Genomic DNA, 20,312 nt, shown 5'->3' on the forward strand with positions numbered 1-20,312 from the left:
TATATAATATATAATATATATATATATATATATATATATATATATATATATATATATATATATATATATATACATACATACAGTGGGTACGGAAAGTATTCAGACCCCTTAAATTTTTCACTCTTTGTTATATTGCAGCCATTTGCTAAAATCATTTAACTTCATTTTTTTTCCTCATTAATGTACACACAGCACCCCATATTGACAGAATTTTTTTTTGCAGATTTATTAAAAAAGAAAAACTGAAATATCACATGGTCCTAAGTATTCAGACCCTTTGCTCAGTATTTAGTAAAAGCACCCTTTTGATCTAATACAGCCATGAGTCTTTTTGGGAAAGATGCAACAAGTTTTTCACACCTGGATTTGGGGATCCTCTGCCATCCCTCTTTGCAGATCCTCTCCAGTTCTGTCAGGTTGGATGGTAAACGTTGGTGGACAGCCATTTTTAGGTCTCTCCAGAGATGCTCAATTGGGTTTAAGTCAGGGCTCTGGCTGGGCCATTCAAGAACAGTCACAGAGTTGTTGTGAAGCCATTCCTTCGTTATTTTAGCTGTGTGCTTAGGGTCATTGTCTTGTTGGAAGGTAAACCTTTGGCCCAGTCTGAGGTCCTGAGCACTCTGGAGAAGGTTTTCATCCAGGATATCCCTGTACTTGGCCGCATTCATCTTTCATCTTTCAAAAGTTCAAAACTTAAAGTTGTTGTATTTAAAGATTTTCATACTCATTTGGGAACTCACACATGTTAAAATCCAGCTGTCAGTCACTGATTCCAAAAAGTGCACATAGTAAAAGGTATGTCAGTGCAGTCAGGAGGATGAAATATTGTTGAAAATAGTGATGGCGTACACTTTCAACAATTGCTGAAAGAGATTTAATTCAACCAAAGTCAATGGCCAAGTGTCCAACTACACATAATACTAATCACCATAATGGTGACTTCAACAACATTTGTACATGTACCCTATGAAAGAAATAAAGCCAAACTGGTTTGTAATTAGTGAATTTGGTAATGCTATTTTTGGAGTTGTTTAATCATCTCATCTCTGGTGAGATATTGATTTTATTTGCAGTTGTTTTCATCTAAGGTCATGTGACTGTAAGTCAGTTGTTGTCGTTGTTTCTGCTCATCGCTTCTCTTTTTCCTGTTCTCATTGTTCCTCTTATCTTCAGTGATTCTGCTTGTTAACCACAGGTCATCACTAATGCTCAATCATTACTTATAGAGTGAATCTACTTTATTTCAGTAACTGCAACACTGTGTCAGTGTTATTTTTACTCTCTATAGATTGGGACCATATGAAAAGTGAACAGTGTTTGTTTAAAATTGAGGATTTTCTGTTTACCAGTAGACATGTAACATGCATTTTTCTTTATTAAAAACATGTCTTTACCAAACACACACTAAGAAACGTGATATGTAACACATATGCAAGTTTTGTTGTGGTCTAGCTGGGATCATACCAGCACCCAAAATACAACATATGTTGGTCCACCAGCACACCAGCATCCCATGCTGGTGACCAGCAATGCTGTTTCATTGTTGTTGTTTTTCAGCAATGCAGGGAGAATTTTCATTTTTGGGTGAGCTATCCCTTTAAAGCTCCATATGAGTCACATGCAATATTACAAGGTCTTATTCTCAGGAGGCGGATCTGAGAAGTAGGAAAGTTAAGCAATATTTGCTCATCATTTAATCTCATTGTGACATCTGAGAAATGCACAAGATCTTACGATTTTCCTTTCCTGTGGGACTAAGGCATAAAGACGTAATTAGTACTAGAACATTGCTGTGCGACCAGAAATGCAATATTACAATTGAAAATTCTCTAATCCTAATATGATGGAGGGTTTGATTCCCTTAAACCTGCATGATTAGCTCTTAACCTCAAGTGTCTTGATCCTTTAAGAGTCCTTTAAAACCTCTTATTGTTTGCTGTCCACTCAGTATTGGCAGAATGAAGCGTGCATCCTTCATCCCAGAGACAACAGCCATGTCCTTCAAACCGTTATTTCCCAAGTGCCGTGTAGCGGCATTATGCCCATCAGAGGCGACTGGGATCCCGAGTGACTGTTTTGGCTGAGGCAGCATCTTCAGCGACAGCCCACCAAAGACTCTTTGGCATGGCTCCTCATCCGGTTAAGAAACGGGATTGGGATGCAGTTGGCAAGCCCTGGGTAAAACTGTTATCGCTCCCAAACAGATAAGAAGCAAATCTAATCAGAGGAGAAAAAAAGGCATATACTGCAATTTTTTCCACTTTTCTTCCTCCTCTTTATTTTGTGGTCCCTCTTTCACTGCCTCTCGCTCTCGATTGACTTTCAGATCCATCAAGGGCAGCCTAAATACAAATGGCATCATTGTTTTGGAAATAGAAACGAATGTCAACTGATGACTCTTTTGTTACGGCAAAAATCAATAGGTGTCTTTGAGCAAACAACCCAGTAACGCATACAAAACTCTTCAGGTTTCAGACCTGTCATTGCACGTGCACCTTTTTCTATAAGTCCACCAATCCTACACCCTCTACTTTCAAACCTACAGTGATTGAGAACTAGCACGTGACTTGTCCGAAGCCTGTAACATCAACTGTTATGAACAACAGACTGAAAGACATATGTTCTTCCTTCCACCTGGAGGAACTTAGCTCATTATCACCATGGAAACCACTTAAGCAATTAAGTGTAGGACAATTATGATTGGTTTAAATCATGTGATATTTACATATTACCCCACTGTGCCATATGAGCAGATTTCAAACTTGTTTTGAAGAAAGACATGGGACATGTATGCACTACCCAGCCAAAAAAAAAAAAAAAAAAAAAAAAAAAAGCTGTTTGGTTTTAAATAGGCAAATGCTTAAAGGATTAGTTCACTTTCAAATTTTTATGATGGATGGGTGTGGATGGAAGCACTTTCTTCAGCTCATACTCATGACCCCTGTTCACTGATCAGGAGAAATCATATTATATATAATTATGCCAATCTTTTGACCGGTAGTGTACATTTTGTGTATAGTCAACAGATGAAACATCTAAATGGCAAGCAGGTGTATGATTGGTGTCAAGGCAGTGCTGGAAGGGGTAGTGTAGGATATTTAGGCATGTGGCGATCCTCGGGGGGAAGCCATATGCTTGGCAGACCTGCTGGTGTGTTCAAATCACAGTCTTCACTCTTTAAGCACAGTTTATTGAAGCTGGGAATCATCTGTGAAAGTTGTTTAAAGGTTGGATGTTTCAAGTTTTCAGGCAAAGAATGTAGTTTATTAGAGCAGTTTAGGCTTTCAAAGTTTACATTTTATTATTATAAATCAAAGTTCTGACTGGATGAGCAGTATTCAAAGCTATAAAATCATACATTCTATATTAATGTGGCATGTTGCTACAACCATTTGGCAAACATAAATAGATAAGGTAATGAATTATATCACTTGGTGAAAGAATTGTTTTAAAATGTTAACTTAATTTTCAAAAATGAATGTTTGATAAGGGTTAAGAAAATAAATGGAAGATGTGTGTAATGCATTGTATACTCATAACATGCTTTTACGGTTTTTCACAAATGAATGATCAATTCAAGTGTGTAGAGCTTGAAACCCTATTGTTATTGTTGGGATTTTCAAAGATCAGCATTCTGCGTACATAAAAGCCTATAATTCCTAAACAGAAACTCAGAACTTCACAGAATTAGGTGAGCACATGCAACATATGATGCTAAAGAAGCATGCTAACTTTTATGGAGATCGGACCATAGGTGGTGCTGTAAATGTAAACCTTATTAAACAATTTATGTAATGCTAATTGATATTCAGTGTTATAGGACATAAAATGTACACATTTTGAAGTAGGAAAGACCTGCGCTAGTTAAAGGGATAGTTCACCCAAAAATGAAAATTTGATGTTTATCTGCTTACCCCCAGTGCATCCAAGATGTAGGTGACTTTTTTTCTTCAGTCGAACGCAAATTATGATTTTTAACTGCAACCGCTGCCGTCTGTCAGTCAAATAATAGCAGTAGATGGGAACTTCAACTATAACAGTAGATAAAACTTGCTTAGACAAATCAAAATTAAAACCTGCGGCTCGTGACGACACATTAATGTCCTAAGACACGAAACGATCGGTTTGTGCGAGAAACCGAACATTATTTATATAATTTTTACCTCTAATACACCACTATGTCCAACTTCGTACAGCTTCCTGTTAGTGAGGTCAAAAAACGCGTTCTGAAGATGGAAGTGATGTCTCGCCCATATACTTCAATGAGCGTGAGACATCACTTCCGTTGTCAGAGCGCGATCAGACCTCACTAGCCGGAAGCTGAACGAAGTTGGACATAGTGGTGTATTAGAGGTAAAAAATTATATAAATACTGTTCGGTTTCTCGCACAAACCGATCGTTTCGTGTCTTAGGACATCAATGTGCCGTCGCGAGCCGCAGGGTTTAATTTGGATTTGTCTATGGACGTTTTTTCGACTCTTATTGTTCAAATTCCCAATCACTGCTATTATTTGACTGACAGACGGCAGCGGTTGCAGTTAAAAATCATAATTTGTGTTCGACTGAAGAAAAAAAGTCCTCTACATCTTGGATGCCCTGGGGGTAAGCAGATAAACATCAAATTTTCATTTTTGGGTGAACTATCCCTTTCAGTCAGTTATTGAGGTAAACATTGCAAAACTTAGCAATCATACATTTAATTTCAGGGCCTCTAACGTTTTACATTGACAATACAGGATAAAGCCCATCCTCCTCCTCTTCTTCAACCGTCCTTCAACCTGAGCCGAGGGAGTCAGTTTGATCGCATTAAAATTTAACATTACCCACAAACACCAACCTGCATGACAGGAGCGATCTGCCAAGTTGGAGTTCTATGCAACTCCATCAAAATCAGCGAAGGCTCACCATATTTCCTGTGGGACGTGTGTGCGGTGATCTGATTGGCAAATCTCAGTCTAGTTGCTGACTGCACACAATGCAAACTTCTTTCCTGGTCAAGAGGGATTTTGTCAGATGCCTCTAATTGTTCTATTTCTGAGTATTTCACTGGATGGTGTTCGTTATAGTGCATTAATCTCATCATGAACTGATGTTGAACCCTTTATCAGCAAAAGGGGAAAGTATAATTGGTGTAAGGAGATTTTCTGGGAGGTTTTTAACGTCAGAGATGACTTCGGGGAGTCAAAGGGGAATTTGTATGAGTGCGTATGGAGAGGAGAAATTTATGCAATAGGCACAATGCATTTGTTCATGAATCCAATTGAGACATGTACTCATGGCAGTTGCATGGCTGTTTACTGAAAAAGATGTATATGTCTGTCATTGAAAAAGATGCTTTTTGCCCAACATACTGTAATACCAGCAGGGACTAACTTGCCCATTCTAACCAGCCTAACCTTAACCTCTGTGCCTGTGAGGCAGCACAGTGCCCCTAAATCCCACAGCCAATCACAAGGTTAGGTGAGGCAGGTGAACCAAATGGCAAAGGCCTGTAGCTGCATTCTGTTACTTTAAGAACGGCACAATCAGTAGAGCATGGCACTTGCAACGACAAGGTCATGGGTTTGATTTCCAGGGAATGCATGAACTGATTAGATGCATGCCTTGAATGCAATGTAAGTTATTTTGGGGAAAAAAAATGCCAATGCAAATATTTTGTAACTGTCACTTTTGATCCGTTTAATGCATCCTTGCTGGATAAAAGTACTAATTTCCTCAATTTCTTAAAAAAATTAAATTTGGTAACACTTAATTTTAGGGTCTTTTAACTAGTTTCTAATTATCAGCATGCATAATGCTAGAATATTGTCTCTTTATTGGTATTTAATACTATTTATTTTTTTTTTTTTAATGCTTTATTCTGCATGGCCTTATTCTACATTCCTAATCCTACCCAACACCTAAACTTAACAACTAACTTACTAATAATAAGCAGTAAATTAGGAGTTTATTGAGGGAAAATTCGTAGTTAATAGTGAATAAATGTTCCCTATACTAAAGTGTTACTTAAAATTTTATATATCGAATGTGCTGTATGTATGTGATATATATATATATATATATATATATATATATATATATATATATATATATATATATATATATATATAGTAGCCATGCAATTTCGCTCTATATCAGCACAGCTTACGTAACAGTCAGGGTGTATGCCCCAATATTTGCATAATGCCAGCCCATGATGCTCCCAACATTATAAAAGGCATTAGACAAGGGCAGCCAGTTAACGTCTGGAGCTGAACACAGCCGAATCATCAGACTAGGTAAGCAAGAACAACAGCGAAAAATGGCAGATGTAGCAATAATAACTGACATAATCCATGATATCATGATATTTTTAGTGATATTTGTAAATTGTCTTTCTAAAAGTTTCGTTAGCATGTTGCGTACTGTTAAATGAGGTTAAAGTTACCATCATTTCTTACTGTATTCACGGAGACAAGAGCCGTCGCTATTTTAATTTTTTAAACACTTGCAGTCTGTATAATGCATAAACACAACTTCATTCTTTATAAATCTCTCCAACAGTGTAGCAAAAGCCGTTAGCCACGGAGGACAGCCTCAAATTAACTCAGAATAAAACTTTAACATCCAAATAAATACAATACTCACATAATTTGAAGCATGCATGCAGTATGAATGACGAACATCTTGTAAAGATCCATTTGAGGGTTATATTAGCTGTGTGAACTTTGTAAATGCGCTGTAATAGTCGACAGCTCATGTGGCAGGCAGCACACGATTTAAGGGGGCGGTGCCGAGTGTAAATCAGTGCATTGTTAATGATGCCCCAAAATAGGCAGTTAAAAAAATTAATTAAAAAAAAATCGATGGGGTATTTTGAGCTGAAACTTCACAGACACATTCAGGAGACACCTTACACTTATATTACATCTTGTGAAAGAACATTCTTGGGCACCTTTAAGTCTGGCGAGGTGAACTGAACGTTCGATATCAGTACTGTGCAGGGGAGTGTTTCCCGAAGCGAACTACGGTCGCAAGTTCCATCGTTACCAATAGAGTTCAATGGGACTGATCGGCGTATGACATCAACGTACCGTGAGAGCGATCCAAAAGCATAACGAGTCACATGCTCTCCAAACTCATAATGCGATTGGCCTGCACAGCGCCGATTAATCTCAAACAAGCCTTGGGAATGAATATGGCTGTAGGACTTGATCAAGTTAAAAACGCATTGCTTTCATTTGCAGATGAAGTAGAAGTGAATGTTTTGTTTGGTGATGCTCTGTTACCTGGATTAGACAACATAAGGAATCTGCTAGTGGCAAGAAGTGCATCAGTGGACCTAGAAATTGATGACTAGCTACATATGGAATACTTTACCAGCACTGAAAGCAGAGTTCTTGTAGATGAGTAGTTATGTGACAGGCATAATTTGCAGGTAGGACATGTGATGGCCCCACCACATTTTTCCAGGGTCGATATTGTCCCTACCACATTTTTCTTTTTTTTTTTTTAATCTCACTGTACGTATATATTCCTAATGCATATGAAACATATCCAGTTGACATTTGTGTTAAAAAGAGACGAACTGGCGCAGGGATGTGTTGATTTTGAAATCATGCTGAGTGTTCGTTGCCGCTGTTATCAGTGGCGGAACGTTCTATTTTGGTTTGTGTACAGTCTTCACACAGACGAGCGTGTGCGTCAGTCTAATGCCGCTGTGGAGGGTCTATTCTTTCCGATGTAATCACAAACCAAAATGCACACAAAGGTGTCCACGCTTTGGATATACAGTGGGTACTGAAAGTATTCAGACCCCCTTCAATTTTTCACTCTTTATATTGCAGCCATTTGTTAAAATCATTTAAGTTCATTTTTTCCCTCATTCATGTACACACAGCACCCCATATTGACAGAAAAACACAGAATTGTTGACATTTTTGCAAATTTATTAAAAAAGAAAAACTGAAATATCACATGGTCCTAAGTATTCAGACCCTTTGCTCAGTATTTAGTAAAAGCACCCTTTTGATCTAATACAGCCATGAGTCTTTTTGGAAAAGATGCAACAAGTTTTTCACACCTGGATTTGGGGATCCTCTGCCATTCCTCCTTGCAGATCCTCTCCAGTTCTGTCAGGTTGGATGGTAAACGTTGGTGGGGAGCCATTTTTAAGTCTCTCCAGAGATGCTCAATTGGGTTTAAGTCAGTGCTCTGGCTGGGCCATTCAAGAACAGTCACAGAGTTGTTGTGAAGCCACTCCTTCGCTATTTTAGCTGTGTGCTTAGGGTCATTGTCTGGTTGGAAGGTAAACCTTTGGCCCAGTCTGAGGTCCTGAGCACTCTGGAGAAGGTTTTCATCCAGGATATCCCTGTACTTGGCCGCATTCATCTTTCCCTCGATTGCAACCAGTCGTCCTGTCCCTGCAGCTGAAAAACACCCCCACAGCATGATGCTGCCACCACCATGCTCCACTGTTGGGACTGTATTGGACAGGTGATGAACAGTGCCTGGTTTTCTCCACACATACCGCTTAGAATTAAGGCCAAAAAGTTCTATCTTGGTCTCATCAGACCAGAGAATCTTATTTCTCACCATCTTGGCAAACTCCATGCGGGCTTTCATATGTCTTGCACTGAGGAGAGGCTTCCGTCGGGCCACTCTGCCATAAAGCCCCGACTGGTGGAGGGCTGCAGTGATGGTTGACTTTCTACAACTTTCTCCCATCTCCCGACTGCATCTCTGGAGCTCAGCCACAGTGATCTTTGGGTTCTTCTTTACCTCTCTCACCAAGGCTCTTCTCCCCCGATAGCTCAGTTTGGCCGGACGGCCAGCTCTAGGAAGGGTTCTGGTTGTCCCAAACGTTTTCAATTTAAGGATTATGGAGGCCACTGTGCTCTTAGGAACCTTAAGTGCAGCAGAATTTTTTTGTAACCATGGCCAGATCTCTGCCTTGCCACAATTCTGTCTCTGAGCTCTTCAGGCAGTTCCTTTGACCTCATGATTCTTATTTGCTCTGACATGCACTGTGAGCTGTAAGGTCTTATATAGACAGGTGTGTGGATTTCCTAATCAAGTCCAATCAGTATAATCAAACACAGCTGGACTCAAATGAAGAGATGAGATGTAGAACCATCTCAAGGATGATCAGAAGAAATGGACAGCACCTGAGTTAAATATATGAGTGTCACAGCAAAGTGTCTGAATACTTAGGACCATGTGATACTTCTTTTTTAATAAATCTGCAAAAAATATATAAACAGTATATACACACACACATACATACACATACATACATACATACACATATTTTAGTATTTATTATGCAATAAGTACGGTGCATGTATTATACATTATTTAAAAAAATACTTAAATTATAAATAATAATATTCATTGATATACAATTTATAATATTCGTTGTGTGGCCAGTGATCCAGTGATATATTTTCTTAGAAGAAAAATCTCACCAGCAGAACAAATCCTTTTTATTGAGTAGGACAATGAAGGAGAGACATGAAGCAGTGCTAAAAGAGAACAGGATTAGGAAAGGACCTTGAGCTGGACTGTTTTTAAAAGTAAAACATTAAGTCATTGAGAAAAGTCATGCTTTCAGGAAACAAAAATAAAATCAATGAAGCAAAACTATGTAGAAAGATTGACCCTAAATACAACATTGAAGTGATTACTCTTCTGCATTGCTTTTTAATTAAAGGTAACATTATTTTTTACATTCAATAACGGGTCATCCCAATTCTGTGAGTCTGAGGAAGAGCATGCTGACCTAACCTGAGGTGTTTAACTGCTCTGAACAACATTTTTTTTTCTTCTGTTTTTAGATCAGACAGCATGTTTCCATGGCAACCTTAGAGCTGTGTGCATATCCATTGACATTTCTGAAATTCAGAGAAGCCTTTTTGACTCATCTTTGAGAGCATGTGTTAGAAAAGAGATGAGACCTAAAGAAATGACCTTTGCCTCCTCATCAGACATGGTTTCTTCCCTGAAATGAAAAGCATTAGGATCCTGTGTAAATGCATATGATCAAAATACAGTAAATACAGTAAATTATTCTTGTGATCAAAGCTGAATTTTCAGCATCATTACTCCAGTCTTCAGTGTCACATGATCCTTCAGAAATCATAGTAATATGCTAATTTGCTGCTCAAGAAACATTTCTGATTATATCAATGTTCAAAAAATGTTGGAACAGCATTTATTTGATTTTTTTATTTATTTATTTTTGTCACATTATAAAAGTCTCTTAAAGGCATGAAATTGACTTTCTTTTTAATGATAATGGCTCAGTCTTGACTTAACGATCTTATACAGCAAAAATCCGCCTGACGACATGTAAAGCAACCAATCACTTTTTTTTTTCCCCTTGACATTTGGGGGCGGGGTTATGCTAAATGGATTCTACCACAATAGTAGACCAGCATGAAATCCTAACCCTGAATTATAGACAACCATGGTGAAAAATGAATGTGTCCTAATGCATCAAAGGTCCACCTACTCGCATAACACCCATTTTAAACTTTAATTTACATATAATCAAACACCCAGTTTTACAGTTTAATATACCGGGTGTCAACATATACAATGAGATGCTGATGAAATGGTGAGAGGCAGTGCTTGTGTTCTCACAGTAAACTGTTGATGAACATCATATGCTCATCCACAAGAACAATTCATCATAATAAAAAATGATCATGGTACTTTCTATAAATTCTCTACACCACAGTTTATATAAAACATGCGATTTACAATTGTACGTTTCATCACTGAACTTTTGCTGGATGGTTTATTAAAATAAATGTGTAAGGAGATCATTTCCCCCACAGGTTCACAGTTTGACTTTGAAATATTATGCTGACTTTATTCCGCTGCCAGTTCACTCATTACGATTCTCTTTAGTCGTCTCAGTTTTCCCTGTGAAAAAAGAAAGTAACTTAGCAGAGGTAGAGTCACATAGCTTAAGGTAAGTGCTTCAAAGTTTGCCTTTCATATCCTAATGAGTGTGAGCAAATGAACCGATGGATGATTCTAGATTATGCTTTCTCTATGTAAAGCAGCACATGTACTTACAAAGCCTTGAAAGTTATCAATGCAAACAATGTGTAAAATGACTTTAAGTAGCTGATGGTATCTTATCTAAACATCAACAAAAGCGGTGACTTTATTATTAATGTTTCGTTCCCTCCATTTGCTAAATCGTGCGGACGATTTACTATTCTGTTCCCTCGATTTGCTAAATTGTGTGGACAATTTACTATTTTGTTCCCTCCATTTGCTAAATTGTTTGGACGATTTATTTTTTCATTCCCTTGATTTATTAAATTGTTCGGACGATTTACTATTTCGTTCCCTCCATTTCAGCAATAATAAAAAAAAAATAAATAAATAATAAAATAAATAAATATAAATGTGATGATTGCTTAGAAATATTTGTACGTATTAGTATGGTTGAATTGGATCATAGAAGGCCAGTAGCAAATACATTGGTTAATAAAGTAAGATTAAATAATAAGATACATTTGTGTAATTTAACATATTTAATTATTGCAGGTTTGCGTAATTTTCTGAGCACGCACTTCACTGTTTTTATTCATTTTGAGGAATACTGATTCTGTTTTTGTGCAAATGAGATGATAAACAAATGCTCACATTACAATAAGCATCATGTACACACAGTGCACACAACGCCACTGCAATTTATTCCCAATTTCTCTTAGCATGGGCACAGGAAAGTTGTCAATACATGGGAAAACAAAGTAACTTGCATTACGTATTTGAAAAAGTAGCTCAGATATTTTGTTGTAAATTTAGTAATGTTACTTTACTAGTTACTTAAAAAGTAATCTGATTACTTTACTCGTCTGAATTGTAATGCCTTACCGTCAATACTGATGATCGTTTATTAACACATAAACATTATTTATCTGACAGAATGTTTAAAATTTTTGAGAAATTTTAAACATCTTCAAAATAAAAAAGTCGGTTACATACAATGATCTGCGTCATATTTGACACTCATGTTTGAATCCAAAAATCACCACATAGAAAAGATGGGTTTGTCCTTAAACACCCTCTTTTCATTTAATGATTGTGAAGATTACAAGCAACAGTGGGAAATAAAGTGGGAGGAGCTTGTAGTGTTCAGAGGTAACCTACATAATTACATGTCTTGCGTTCCCACTGTGATTAATTATATCTTTTGGGGGTTGGAGGAGGGAGGTCTAATTTTGGACTAGGTGAGGGGCAAAAAAAAAAAAAAAAGGAGAGGGAGACAGAGAGGAAAGGGAGAAGAGGAGGAAGAAAGACGACTAAGACATTACATAAGCAACAACTTATCAAAATCAGGTTGACAGAATTGGGCTGCAGAAGACAGTGGTGCCTCTGAATGCTGCAGGAATTTGATGCGGTTAAAAATATGTTTTCTTTACTGCTTTTTATTCCTCGCTCAGCTGTTTCTCGTCATGGTGTTCCACAAGAATCAAGGAACTAGCAAGCGCCTTGTGCAACAAGATCGGTTTGGACGAGGATCATTCGCTGGTGATTTTGTAAAGGGACAATCATCGTAATTGTTCAATAACTGAAAAAAAAAAAACTTGGATGAATGCCTTTTATGAAAGAATAATGGACAGTATGTTTGAAGCTAGGATCAAATTGTCAAACGTATGTGTCTTTAGAAGTGTCTTTTATAGTGTGTGTGATTTACAAACAGATTTAAGCATGATGTGTTCATGCATATTGAGGGATTTCATGCGTTTGTTGCAGAGTTTACAAAAGATATCTTAACAGGCAAAAACAGATGATACTTTTCCTCTAAATGCCGCCGTGTGTAAGCAGGATTCATTTGTGTTGAAGTTAAATGTCCATCACTACGCAACCTGTTTTATTTATGCTGCTTCTCCAGTTACAGCTACAACATTTTACCACACAAATTGCTTTATATTGTCACGTATATCAATACTGTTGAGCAAATTTCAGAGTTCATGAGTTGGAATTTCAATTGATTTAGCTACACCCCTCAGGAAAACTTGAGACAGGTAATGCATTCTGGGAAATTAAGGGATCTTCCATCTTGCTCTACAAAATATTTATTGGTTGTTCATTCTATCTCTCTCTCTCTCTCTCTCTCTCTCTCTCTCCCATTTGGTCTATAAATTGTCAAACTTATTTTTATTTATTTATTTATTTTTTAAAAAAAGTCATACTTACTACTATATTAGTATATATATTACTATATACTAATGTACTATATTAGTATATTAGCATATATTATACTACTATATACTATATTAGTTCCAGTCCTTGATTCTGATTGGACAATAGCTGTTTTATTCACGATAATGGTTTGTTGTATCACTGCAGAACACCCTTAGCAACGTAAGCATATGTTTGTTCTCAAGAGAACTGAGAAGAGTATTGTGAGAGAGACTTGCATTCAGATTTAACATTTTCCTTCAGGTCAGTCCTATGTTTATAATAAAAAAAAAAAACAGTTTGAATGTCTGCTGCGATCTTGTCCTTTTAACATTTAATGGGTTTTCCCGTGCCATGCTGACACTGTTCAAAGCATTGGTCATTTGCTTCTTGTTCCGTGTTCACAACAAGTTTCAATATAAAAGTCTTGCGACTGAGTGACTCCATGCCGCCATCTAATGGCGTAATACATGTAACTTCTGTTGCTGTTCACGGTCAGGGACTATTTTTTCCAGCGGAAGGAAGGCTTTTAGTGATTTATTTATTTATTTATTTATTTATTTATTTTACTTAATGAAAGTTGCATTGATAAATTTTTTATTTATTTATTTTTTGCCTTTAAAAGGTACAATCTGTGATATTTTTTTTCCGCTAGAGGTCGCTAGAAGCCTATTCAAAACAAAGGCGTAGTTTGATGACGCTAAGTTTTAGAGCAGAATCTTGGGACATGTGGTCTCCATCTCAACGGACGGTGCAAAAGAATAGGGATTGGAGTCTGGAAGAACTCATGTTCGTGGATGCGATTATTAACGTTACTGTAGTATGAAGCAGAGCAGGACCGAGTGTTGCGGGAGCTGAACGAGGAGCTGGAGCGATTGATCAACACGCCTCACGAGCAGCAGGACTTTTATTATGACACAGTCGCCGGCGCCACTTCCGCTTTTCCGGTCATGAGTTTACGGGAGCTGTCCTTGTCGACAGAACCAGCGGCAGATGGTAAATAGTAATTATGTTCCATAAATAAGTAACACAATCCACCATAAAACGTGCAAGAAGTAAATAAGGAACTGCTTGAAGCAAGCTAGTGGTTTGTGGACGCTAGACACTACTTCCGCATTTGTCCACGGCACTGTTGTCATGTGGTTTCTACATCAGTAAAGGCGGTAACAAAGGGAACTGACGTCATTGACAGGCGACTGCACTGCCCCGTGTCACTGTTTAGAATAGTTTAGTAGTTGAAAACATTAGAGATACTGTTTGTAATCAGCTGGACAAAATATATAACACTAGCCTAGTGGTTTTTGGATATTTTACTGCAAAAAATTGTACCTTTAATATTTATATTGTGTGTTAACCGTTTTATAAGAGCAGTAAGGCCTGTGATGCCGTGGTTTACAGTGAATTTATAACAGCTAAAGGGGTTTTCTAACAACACCCCTAAGCTGTTATAAATTCAATGTAAACCACAGTTTCTTATATATATATATATATATATATATATATATATATATATATATATATATATATATATATATATATATATATATATATATATATATATATATAATGTAAAGAAAGAAAGAAAAGGCTTTAACATCTAATATTAATGTTAAAGACATTGTCCTATTGGATGCACCAGCTATACCAGCATTAAACTAGCATAAACTAGCCTTGACTTCGATACATATACATGCTGGTCTTTCCAGCAGGGAAGCCGTCTTAAAAGGGGAACACAGCGTTCCTCTCGAAATCATCACAAGCGCATTCAATCACGACATGGATGGCGGCAAGCCTTTGGGTGAGGGCTTTAATCTCTCGTCTGACAGCGGTGAGAACAGCAGAGGTAGTTTGTTTTGGTGTATTACTGCTGGAAGAGAACTTGGGCAGTGTGAATGGCTGGCGCTCAGAGGTAGTGAGCCAGGGCTGGTAATAGGATTACACGAATGAATGGTTTCCTTGGACCTTCATCATTTAAGGCTAACAGTCCACATGATGGAAACCAATTAAAGCTAACGCTTTGACAAGAGCAGATTGGTAGACACTGACACCACATCAGAGTAGAAGAACAGAAGACTTTACAAATACACAACCAGACAGTTGCTGAAGTTGCATAGTTTAACCATTAAAAATTGTTCTAGATGTTTGTTTATATGTTATTTGAATGATATTATAAAGGTTCCTAATTTTGTTTTGGAGGTCCCCTACAATAGGTTTATATGTAACCAATGTCAAAAAAATAAAAAATAAATAAATAATAATAATAATAATTTTCTCATAATTAACATGGCACATCACCTCATTACTCTGGTCTCTCTAAACCACTCCTTTCCAAGAACCTCCACTGCTCTGATTGGTCAGATGGCTCTGTTGTGATCAGTCAACTGCTTACTGCGCATCCGTTTTTCCAAAAGTGGATTCACAGTGCTGAAAACAGCATCTTCTTAACAAGTTGACGACATGAACCCAACTCTTCCAGCTTCAACTATAGTGTCCAAGGGCGGGTCAAAGTAGACACTGTTCACGAGCAGCTAATGATAACTATAGGCTGGCATTATGTTGTTAACAGGAAGTAAGACTGGAATTATTGGCAATTTGTTTCACCACTTCAGAATCAATTCTTTCTTTCAGGAGACAGTAACTTTATTTGTCATGCACTTTGATCTGTAAAACTTTGCAGACCTTTTACATTCACAAACTGCTATATTACACAAAGGTAATAACTGAAAAAAGCATAATAGGGGCACTTTAAGCAACAAATAGACACAAAAGACATCAAACTACACAATGAACTTGAAACTAATGTTTCAAAAAGCTTTTGGATGCTTTTGAGACAAGGTTGCATATTGACTGCTAATTATCTCTACTCAACCACTTTCATAGAGTAATAACAGACATTGATTACGTTTTCTTGCCTAATTGTCTTTAAAAATAGGAGAGTATATGAACATGTTATTTTATTCAGTATAACTCATTAAATGAGCAAGTTTCCAAGTACAAGCAATTTGTCTGTCTACATTGAAAGTGAAAATGCTGAGTGCCACATAATCACAGCCAATCAGAACATACACATCCTGATTTTGCAGAGTTAGACTTTATGTTCCTATGTGTCAACATATTTTATACATTCCTGTCTGAAAATGTAATCCTAAGCATATACCTACCCATAAGTTATGCCTAAAATCAGAGGTAAATAACACTGATGTAGAAGCACCTAACCCTGGCTGTAAGTCCAAAATTGACATAAACTATACTATACTATACTATAAATTAAATTAAACTATATGCTAATTGATATCAAAAACCTAAAATCGATTGTATTATGTGTAACTATTTAATCAATATATTTTATAATGCAGCCATTTTACACAAGATATGCAAAATTGCACATTTAGGGCTCCAACAGCTTTGAGTAAGTTTAAATGTACAATTCTCGTAATTTTCAGTGATTTAGCATTCAGTGGTCAAATATTTATAACTGACTGACCAAGACAACAAAATTCCTACATTGCTGTGTTTATCTTGTACTGACTCTTGTATGATTTTTTTATGTTCTTGTTGTATTAACTCAAGTAGTCATGTAGCAAGTGTGGTTATGTACAGTCAACTAGTTGTTTTTCACAAAATAAACTCTGTAAAGTTGATACAAGACTCATCTACTTCACCTCGGGGTCCTATGGGTGGTTTACTTTGCAATACTGACCTGACTGAGGACTGTATATTTGGTATATTTGATCTACAAATATTAAGTTGTAATTCTAATATAGACAATAATATGTTTATATTTTCAATATTAAATACTTAATATACTACAGTGTGTGTGTGTGTGTGTGTGTGTGTGTATTTCTTAAATATGGATTACTATAAATAAAATTGTGGCATTCTCTTCAGCTTTGTCCCAAGAATAGCGAAAATGCAAGATATTTAGTCCTAGAACAAAACATGATACTTGACAGATATTCAATCCTACCAAACAGAGAGGAGTTTAGAGCGGATAAGCTAATTTAATGAAATCTAAACCACGAAACTAAATAAAGAGACCACAAGCTGGAGATATGAGAGTGATAAAGCAGTTTTGAGAAACTCTGCTGAAGAGGTCATCAACAACAGAGAGCTGTTGAGCTTCGATAGCAGATATGACTGGCATATCTGCTGCTGTGTAAAACTTGGAGAAACTTTGCTGTTATATGAGTTTCTGATGAACACCAACTTAAAAATGCAGTCCAAGATACTCTTGGCAGTCGACGGTAATCATTCATGTCACGATGGAGAGGAAATTGGCATCTAGGAGGAGAATTTTGCCGAGGGTAGAAATATCCCAAAATTATCCTCAAAACTTTTTATTTATTTATTTATTTTTATTTTATTTTTTTAATATTGCAGACCATATACAGTGCCTTTCAAATGATGGGAAATGCATATGTCAGTTATCAATGCCAAAAAGTAAACTTCAGTGGACTTATTTTGGTCCCTGCAGTGTTATTTTCGAAGCAGCTAAGAAGCCCCTACCTAACTGCTACCAACTGACGGTAAACTTACCCTTAAAAAAATAACTGTTCAAGTTTAGAACTGCATATTTACAGTATTTACAAATGCTAATGACAAGAGAAGAAAAAAAAAGAAAGAAAAGAAACATGATTATAAGTGTTAAATTGTGTACCCCAAAGATGTACATTTATGACAATATCAGTCACGTAGTAATAAGGTACTATAATGTTCAGTACATTATTAGCATTTTTCATCACTAATTGATATTTGTTCATAATACATGATGTTTTGTTAATGTTTATGAATTGAAATGTAATATATATATATATATATATATATATATATATATATATATATATATATATATATATATATATATATATATATAAATTAGCATGATCGTATAATAACAAATGTGTAGATTTTATTATTTTTAATTATAAAAATAAATTGGCTACATAAATAAATGTATTAATTGTATGATATTTTATAAAACTGTTCATTATAACTAATATTTTATATATGATAAAACAGTCACGTCCATCATCTTTTCAACTACGGGACCGATCCAAATCCGATGTGCGTGTAGGCCCTACTATTGTTTGTTATTTTTAAGCTCCACAAAAGGCACAAAAACATTAAAAAGCACCATAAAGGTTCTGTGCACTATATTCCAAGCGTTCTGAAGCCATTCCAGTTTAATTTGAGGTACAGGTGAATATTTAAGTCGTTAAATTAAAGTTCACATAAATGCCTCCCTCCGCTGCGGCTGTCAGTAATTCTCCATTCAGCATTCAGACTGCGTGTCAAAACAATGAAACTCTCTGAATCAATGTTTCTATTATTATATTTCATCTGTAGACAACGATACCGGTAATACAATACGCATCAATCTATCTTCACTTTGTGCTTTGAACTTTTCACTGCGGAGCGCTGTGACTCCATGATGCTTCAAGCGCATCATTCTGCACACGGGATGCGCATAAGCGCTTTGTGCCGCTCTGTGTGGGAGCCGTTCATATTATAATAGAGGGTATGCATCGACGTCACTTTCCCGCCGAAAACGCGCTCCCTCAGCTGGACTGAGTGGCAAAAGAACCTGCTGCGTGACTGGATTTAAAAGGGGAAACTGCTAAAACGAACGAAAAACAAACGAATTACAATAAAAGTTTATTTAAAAACACCAAATTATGCAGAATATAAGATAGTAAATATTTAACTGATGAGTCAACATAATATATAACAATACAATATACAGTATGATTTTACCTCAAAATCCAACAATTTGACAAAATGTTAACTGCAAATCCATGTTTCTCTGCCTGGAGTCCAGTTGTTTCTGTGAATTGCAGTGATCCGTTTGCTTTTTTTCTGTAGCTTTCAGCAGTCTTTAAATATATACCTCAGGGTTTTGTGTCAAAGCTATTTGTTCAGTCAATCACAAAGCTCTTTCCCGTTTTGGATGTGTTTTGTGTGTTTTTCGCGGCATTCATGCTAAAAACCAATGCTGCCGCTCAGTCTTTGTGCCACTCAGTGGACGTGACCGCAGTCATAGCGGTCGATGATGATGTCACGTGCATACCCTCTATACTTTTGCGCAATGAAAGATTGTTAATAGTATTTGTTTTGTTCTGTCCTATCTTTCATATGTTGCTGCGTCATTTTAATTTTTATATTTTAATGATAAGACATCTAATAGCTTGATTTCGTCCACATTTTCATATTTATTCACAATTAATTTATATTATGAAAAGAAAGTATTATGAAAAAAAGTTAAAGTCTGCGTCACTTTTCAGTTTTCATCCTGAACGCTTTTTGAGGATCGTGAGTGAACGCGATCATCTCTTCCTCTTTAGACTACTAGCTACTTTACATTAGAAAATAAACATGAATGAAAATCAAAAAATATTTTGAAAGTTGTAATAGCTTACCGAAATCTGTATCACGTCAGTTCAATCAGTGTTGTAAACAATGTCACGTATTTACCTCAGAAAGACATTCGTTGACCATAAACTTAAAGTCAACAGCAAGAAAAATAAAATAAACTATTTAAAACAAAACGAAATGGATTCGAAACTTAATTAAGTAAGCATAAGTATTATAATGGTATTATATACAATGGACAAACTGTGTGTAATCAAGCGCATCGTTTTCATTTTGTTCTGGAGGTTGGGGTGATCAAACTTCCAACTGGTAAGAGGCTTCCTCCACTGATGAGTTACATGGATGATGTCACCAGCCTCTTTCAGACTGCAGCATGTACATCAAGACTGCTAAAGAGGATGGACGAATTGATATCATGGGCAAGAATGAAGATCAAGCCCTCCAAGTCCCGGAGCTTGTCCCTCAGAAGAGGAGTCAGAAATGACAATACCACCTTCGTCGTTGGAGGGGAAAAAATTCCACTCCTATCAGAGCAACCCATCAAAAGCCTGGGGAGGCAGTACACTGCAGACCTATCTGACAAACAGATGGGGAAAACCGTCATGAAGCAGCTCTCTGACGGACTGGCAAGGATCGATCAAAGCCAACTCCCTCGGAAGTATAAGGTCTGGTGCTACCAGTTTACACTCTACAGGAGGGTAATGTGGCCCCTGAAAATGAGTGAGATTCCCTCATCAACCATAAGTAAGATGGATGG

The sequence above is a fragment of the Chanodichthys erythropterus genome, chromosome 12, assembly GCF_024489055.1.
Source record: "Chanodichthys erythropterus isolate Z2021 chromosome 12, ASM2448905v1, whole genome shotgun sequence".
Lineage (NCBI taxonomy): Eukaryota > Metazoa > Chordata > Actinopteri > Cypriniformes > Xenocyprididae > Chanodichthys > Chanodichthys erythropterus.